Genomic DNA, 6,834 nt, shown 5'->3' with positions numbered 1-6,834 from the left:
GCAATGAATACTATGTCATCTATAATATCATATTTTTTACGAATGACAACTATGGTAATGGACTTGCCAACCCTAAACAAAGGGAGTTTCACTTGGGGATCTACCCACTCGTACCCTGGATGGCGCAGGGACGAAAACTCCTCCAAACCAATAGGGTCGTTACCATCCCCTAAGAACTATCACTACCAGGAGAGTGGGATATGATTCACTCTTCCTCCGAAATCATTATGCCTACTGGAAGGATAATAAGCAGAAGAGGATGACATACCTAGAGTAGTGCAGTGCGGGATACACTCGGCTGGAGGCTAGCTCATTTCTTAGGTGGATCCTTTACTCTAACATCAAGACCCCACCCATATTTATAGTGGACTACCTTTGTAAGGATAGACATCCTTTACACAGTGGGATTCAACTCCATCTAATGTCTGGACACTTCCTTTAAAAATCCTACCTATAACATCACATCATTATGACAAATTAGCATCGAACAGCAAGTCGGGTCAATGGCAAGAGCATCTCGACCAACCACACTCTTTCCTTCCTACTCAATTTTCAAATTTCGCCTCTTGTTCCACTTCGTTCACTACGAGACTTGGGGGGAGGGGTTGGTGTATGGGTAATAGGCTGACCATATGTCGCCCATCTGTACGTGAAAAGGTCAAATACATCACAGCCCTAAAGAGAGGGAAGGAGATGCGTGCGCAAGTCCAACAGGCAAAAGAAAAAAGGCCAACATTGTGTAGAGACCGGGTACATCTCGACTCGCCGCCTAGCCGGGTATATCCCGACCCAATAATGGCCAGTTGGGTAAAGATGATGATGTACAGACGAGCAACGCATAATCTAAGTAAATATGGAAAAAAGTTGATCCTCATTGCGAACAACTCACAAATAATAATATGTCTGCCAAGTGAACAATACAAATTAGGGTCTAATGACTAACAAAGAGGTATGCTTTTCTCACTTTACTACATACGCCTCATATCAAACCAATATTTAACTACAAAGAGAGTCTGAAGAGGAGCAGAGGATCGACACAAATGGTTCTTGAAATCTTTTGGTTCAATATTAAAATAATGCCGATCATGCTTAATGTTTGTTTTGGTTTGACCACACATGCATGATTTGTGGTTCTTGAGGTGTTGAAAAATATCTTCTGAACATAAAACTGAAGTTTAATACCTAATAGAGCTCATATCTAAGGATAGGACATGATTTATTAATAATCTTAAGACTTTTGAATTTAATGCATGATTTTCTCAAAGTCCCTAAAAAAAAGATTTGAGTATTCTTGTAAGTTGATTTTGACATGAAATTAGAATTGAAATGTCTATGAATGCATGAGAATAAAGCGAATGAAATCTAATATTGACAACTGTATATAATCTATGTTGTGAAATGTCTGTTGCACACCAACTATTTGAAAAAATACCAAAATCAATTACTTTGTGTTTTTGTCAGCTTTGTTCTCTATTTGAGTTATGAATTGTGAGATTTGTCATGTGTTGCACAAATCTATGTGAAGAGAAAAATATATTTATTACTTACTACATGTGACCAGTGCTCTTGCCATTTTTCAGTTCACAACCTTCCCATTTAAAACGAAGGAGAGGACCCCACAAAGATCTACATGGCCTCACCAACTAGTCTATCTACTGATTGTCCATCTTTGGTATTTTACAAGCTTCTAGGTCAAGTCGCCTCTTAATAGCTATATATATAAGGATGAGTAGGCATCGACCCAAATAGTGGTTGAGTGGAGCTTCGTTTTTCCTGCCTATATGTTCCTATGTGTGAAAATAGGAATAAAACATTTTTCAAACATCAAGATTGGGTTGATGTTCAATATACTTAATACAAGATCGAAAAGTGTAAATAAGGGGGCATAGGTAAGGGGCATAACGGTAAGAAAGAAGAGCCTGTACACAGTAATGTCCATATACCTTTAGGGTAACATATGAGTTCGCGACCCTTCTATCTATATGATATGTTTCCTTGAGCTAGGGTAATTCACTCGAAATTGGAAACTTTTGGAAGGCTTAAACCGATAAAGGGGATAGGGGTAAGGAGGGGGCAGAAAGGGAGGTATTGTAAATGAATACGCAGTCAGGACTGCTGTTTGCAGGTGCAGATGATTAAAGTCTTTTTTGGGTTGTAAGATCAGGGGAAATGAAGTTGGGTATCCAAGCTTATTCCAAAGAAATAGTTAGCCTCGTAAGCTTAGTCAATCCCACGAGGTGATAGCTATAATCCAAGCACATTCCTCTTTTATTTATACAATTTAAATCGAATCCCTAACAGAAAGAATGAAATGTTGGACCTGCATTGGTATCATCACTCACATACGTCACTATGACTATCGCGATAGGAGATCCCGATCCCCAAAATGTTATTCATTACTATAATATCTGCTATTCCCAAAACTTGTCCTGGCAAAGAACAAGGGCTGACTTTTCGCCTTGAGTTGAAAACTGCTTCACTAGGCCGGTCAGATTAGAGATCGAAGAGCTTTCATAACTCAGGAACTAAAAAGCGAAGGAGAAATCTTACTTCTAGCTTAGATGCAGATCCAATTAGTCAAGTCAATAGTTCAAACTAAACATAACAAAAGGGAAAATATACTTATGAATCGACCAGATCCAGTTGTGGTGTGAACTAAAACCGAACCTATCAATTCCAGAATAGAAGAAACAAACGAGTCTTGCTATTGAATTGATAGCGTTTCAAAGAAAATCGGAGGACTGAAGAAGACTAATCTAATCCAATTCGTGATCGTGCATTGAACCCCTGAATTGTTTCCTATTAATACTGATTAAATCATTGAAGTTGGAAACTTGTTTTAGAAGCTTTCTTTGACGTGATATTGAGAGAATGGAATATAGGGCTTTACCTTCCTTATCATATGAATAGAAACACAAAGCACGATTAAACGGTGCAAGCATCGACAATCAGTCAACTCCTTCCTATGCCTCATGCCAATGCTAATGCTAGCCCAAGCTTGAAAGCCAGTATTTAGCAATTCATTGAAGTACTTGCCTTTCTTCTTTCCTTCGTCATCAGCAAAGGCCGAACGTGGATTGGTTTCAAATTATGCTTTTCGTACTCACATGTCTTAATCGAAACATGAGATATTGTACAACTACCGGAACTTTACTCGAAACATGGATTGGTTTCGCGGAGGTCCTCTCCAACTACCGGAACTTTACTAGAAACATGAGATATAGTACAAGTACAAGTACACAAACTACATCCGCTACAGTGGAAACAATGGCATCTGTAGCTTCACACCTTTCTTTTTGAATGGGGGCATCAACAGTAAGAAAGTCAGTAGTAATGTCTCTAGTTCTTTACTGATCATTTATGTTTTCTGCAGCAAAGGACGGAAAGAAGTAGACGAGTAGTAATACCCGGATAGTAGGTAAATAGAAAGTTACAACACTTTCAAAGAAAAGAATGAGTAACCATCTTCTATATCTACAAGTTCATTAAAAAAATCACTGCAACATAAAAGAAAAGAAGGAATAGCGGGACGGCAAAGCAGCTAAATCCTTATAACGGGTCCCGCTTCCACTGAAATGCTTCCTTTACTGGCTGAGATAGAGGATTATATGCCTATTTATTTTGCTTGACACCGAAATGAATAACTAACTGGCTTAGCAGCCTGTCCCAGAATTAGAAGCAAGTTGATATTAATAAGTAAGTTTTGTGAGCATCCCCAGCCTAATTCCTTCCGTTCCTACTTGATCGAGTTGTACTTCAAAAAGAAATCCAACAACCAATTCCATCAAAGTGTGTGAAGTAAAGATTTAATTACATCATCAGAACGGAAAATTCATTCTCATCCACAGCAGAATTCTGCTGTGTAGGAAGGTGTCCTAAGATTTTTCCAATTTCATCACATGATGTAACAAAAACCGACAAAACAGCATTTCAACAACCCAAAACAAATTATTATGCGATGCATATGCATCCTCCTCCAACCGAGATTAGAAGTAATCGAACAGAAACTACACAGAGATACACTTGTGCAATAACCATACCATATTAGGTCAAATTGTCAAAATGTAAGAGTAGAAATGTATGTAAGGTGGCAAGACAACAGATGATTGTAAAAGGTAATGGCACCGATGAAACTGTGCAAGCATGCTCGCTTCAAAAAAATATGTAGATTCAGAAGCATTTAATTATTTTTACCATCACTCGTAATTACTCAGATCAAGTGTTGGATTATATATTTAGCTTCATCCTAATCTACAAACATTCAGACTTCAAATCAAGATAGATCTCAAACCAAGAAAACAAAAATTTATGGACATAAAATCAGTAGAAAAATGACAAGAATAACCCTCAAATTATGAACACCAAAAACGGGGATTTAGTTCCCCGACGTCCAAATGCAGCATCAAATTGAAACAATGGATAGCGAGGGGAACACACATTTCGGCTTAAATTAAACAACGCAAAACACTTAAAACAAGTGCAAGCGAAAATCTCAAAGAAAATTAAAGCCTTCCAAGATTAACACCCAATTGAAACTCTAACCCCTAACTAAACGTAAAATCCTTAAAAAAGAAACTGGTAGCAAAAAATAAACAACTCAGTCCCTTAGATGTTCAATAATGTTTGCGATCATAGCCGCAAATCATTACAGGTCTGTAGGCTCATCACAGTTAAAAATATTGCAACCCAGCTTATCTAATCGACAAAAAAAAAACCAGACCCACAATAAAAAACTAAACCTTTGGAAGAAAAATGAATTTAGTTGCTCTGTTTGCTCCCAGAACCAATGGATTGTGGAAAAGATATTAAAGAACAACACAAATAACTATTGCTTCAAGGGAACGAGTCGAATGGGAATGGAAGTAATCCGCACCGACCAGATAAAGAAGCCTACGCTGGATTTGGGTTGGAAAAGTTAAAGAAATAGAAAGGAATGATAAACCCTAATTTCGTATGCAGGGGCTAAGACGGGATATGGCAGATCGCAAGGGATAAGTGTCGTTTATATACTGAGGATTGGAGTAAGGAAGGAACCCTCTCATTTGCGCGTTAATAGCGAGGCATAACGGTCTTAAAAATTTTAATTGCCTTTATAGTGTTTTAAACCGTTTATTTATTTTTAAATATATTATAATAATAGCATTTTAATGGAAATTTATTACAGCATAAAAATAAGATTACTATCTTAATGTAGATTTCACGTGAATGAGTGTTTACAATTAAAAAACATATTTATGAATAAAAATAATTCTCATATAAATAATTTTTTTATAAATTTAAACAGTTAAATATCACATTAAATAATGTTTTGTTATGAATTAATGATTGTCCATTGATTTGATACATTTACTGATATGATTCATTACTCTTTATTGTAAATATTTGTATTAACTAAGTTGATTTGTTTCCTTTATGGATTACTGATATGATTCATTACTCTTCCTATCAATAATAATACACACATAAGTTGCTCCCTATTCTATTTCATAACACGTTATCAGCACATGCTCCAATTGAGGACTAGTGGAAGTTTGTTCTCTCTAAGGACAGTGTTTTGCGTGTCTCAATCCAGACTCTTTCTAATCCTTTCTCAATTTATAATTTTACCTTATATTCTTCCTCTTGTGATAAGAATTGTTTGACCTTATCAATTTTCATCTTCGTCTTATTATTTATTTTTATTATGACGATGATTATTATTAATATTATTATTTTGATGATGATTATTATTATTAATATTATTATTTTATGTGTTAGTTCTAAACACGCGAAACGTTGCAAAATTTGGATTTGTGACCCTTGATATTGCAAAGAAGAATTCCTTATATTGAATTTTAAATGTTGAAATACATTTAGATGCAATGGATAATTGGATACCATTAAATAAAGAAATAAAGCATCTAAGCAACTAATTTGCTCATGCGACAAAAATATTGTGAAAAAGGATTCACAAATATTATGAATTTATTTCATGCTTATGTATGGCTGGCTGGACAAAGCAATAAAGCTTTTGATGAAAAATCATGAGATCCGCCTAATCTACTCCATTCCCAGCAGTGAATGTAGCAATCAATATTATGAATTTATTTCATGCCTTTGTATGGCTGAAAAAAAGCAATGAGCTTTTGATAGAAAATCATGAAACCTGTCCAAATTGGTTCTGCTCCATTCCCAGAAGTGAATGCAGCAACATTTTATTTATATTTTCATGATCGTGATCGTGATCGTGATCTTGATTATAGACATGGTTATAAAGAAAATTTCAAAGACATATTTTGTCACCAGAAGTGGCATAATAATGTGAAAAAAAAAGGAAAAGAAAAATGTGAAAATATTGACAAAAAGATGAAAGTATATATTATCATTACGGTGTTAAAGGCCATTTGAGTTGTACTTATTGTACACCAAAGCATCCTACAAATAATGAGAAGAACATAGAAACACACTTTGCTTATGAAGATGGTGATTCTGATTATGGCTATATGGATGCTACTCATTTTGATATTGTTATTTTCTTTGCTAAAGCAAATGGAAGCATTGATCACCTCATTGATTATGAGAGTGTTAAATTTTTCTTTTGTTTGATAATGTGAGACATCGATGTTAGTATTATTTATAGTACTACAAATATATTTGAAGACTCTAGAAGAGCTATTATACTTCTACTAAGAAGTTGAATAGAAACTTATTAAGTTTCAATGATATTTGTCTAAATGGATATTATATTGAGACAAACAATGAAAAAGATATGAAATATCTTTATATCTCTATGATTGAGTTGAAAAAGAAAGTATATTGGAGAAATTATCAACATTCTCTTATAGTTTGTACTAC

At 35.1% G+C, this 6,834-nt stretch overlaps 4 non-coding genes across 4 annotated transcripts; all 4 read right to left on the bottom strand.

The window, feature by feature from the left end:
• Nucleotides 1-3,811: 3,811 nt before the first annotated feature.
• Nucleotides 3,812-3,907, bottom strand: LOC114195737 (small nucleolar RNA snoR31/Z110/Z27). The gene has a single exon (XR_003606570.1). It is a non-coding gene; the product is annotated as a small nucleolar RNA snoR31/Z110/Z27 (small nucleolar RNA).
• A 257-nt stretch (nt 3,908-4,164) lies between these two features.
• On the bottom strand, nt 4,165-4,254 carry LOC114195747 (small nucleolar RNA snoR31). The gene has a single exon (XR_003606578.1). It is a non-coding gene; the product is annotated as a small nucleolar RNA snoR31 (small nucleolar RNA).
• Nucleotides 4,255-4,371: 117 nt separating this feature from the next.
• On the bottom strand, nt 4,372-4,512 carry LOC114195700 (small nucleolar RNA snoR136). Its single transcript, XR_003606534.1, has one exon. It is a non-coding gene; the product is annotated as a small nucleolar RNA snoR136 (small nucleolar RNA).
• Nucleotides 4,513-4,591: 79 nt separating this feature from the next.
• On the bottom strand, nt 4,592-4,675 carry LOC114195698 (small nucleolar RNA SNORD25). Its single transcript, XR_003606532.1, has one exon. It is a non-coding gene; the product is annotated as a small nucleolar RNA SNORD25 (small nucleolar RNA).
• Nucleotides 4,676-6,834: the final 2,159 nt, after the last annotated feature.

This window comes from Vigna unguiculata, chromosome 8 (genome assembly GCF_037176805.1).
Source record: "Vigna unguiculata cultivar grain cowpea cultivar isolate G323 ecotype 2 chromosome 8, ASM3717680v1, whole genome shotgun sequence".
Taxonomy (NCBI): Eukaryota; Viridiplantae; Streptophyta; class Magnoliopsida; order Fabales; family Fabaceae; genus Vigna; species Vigna unguiculata.
Note: the sequence above shows the minus strand (reverse complement) of the source record. Positions and strands in the feature narration are given on the sequence as shown.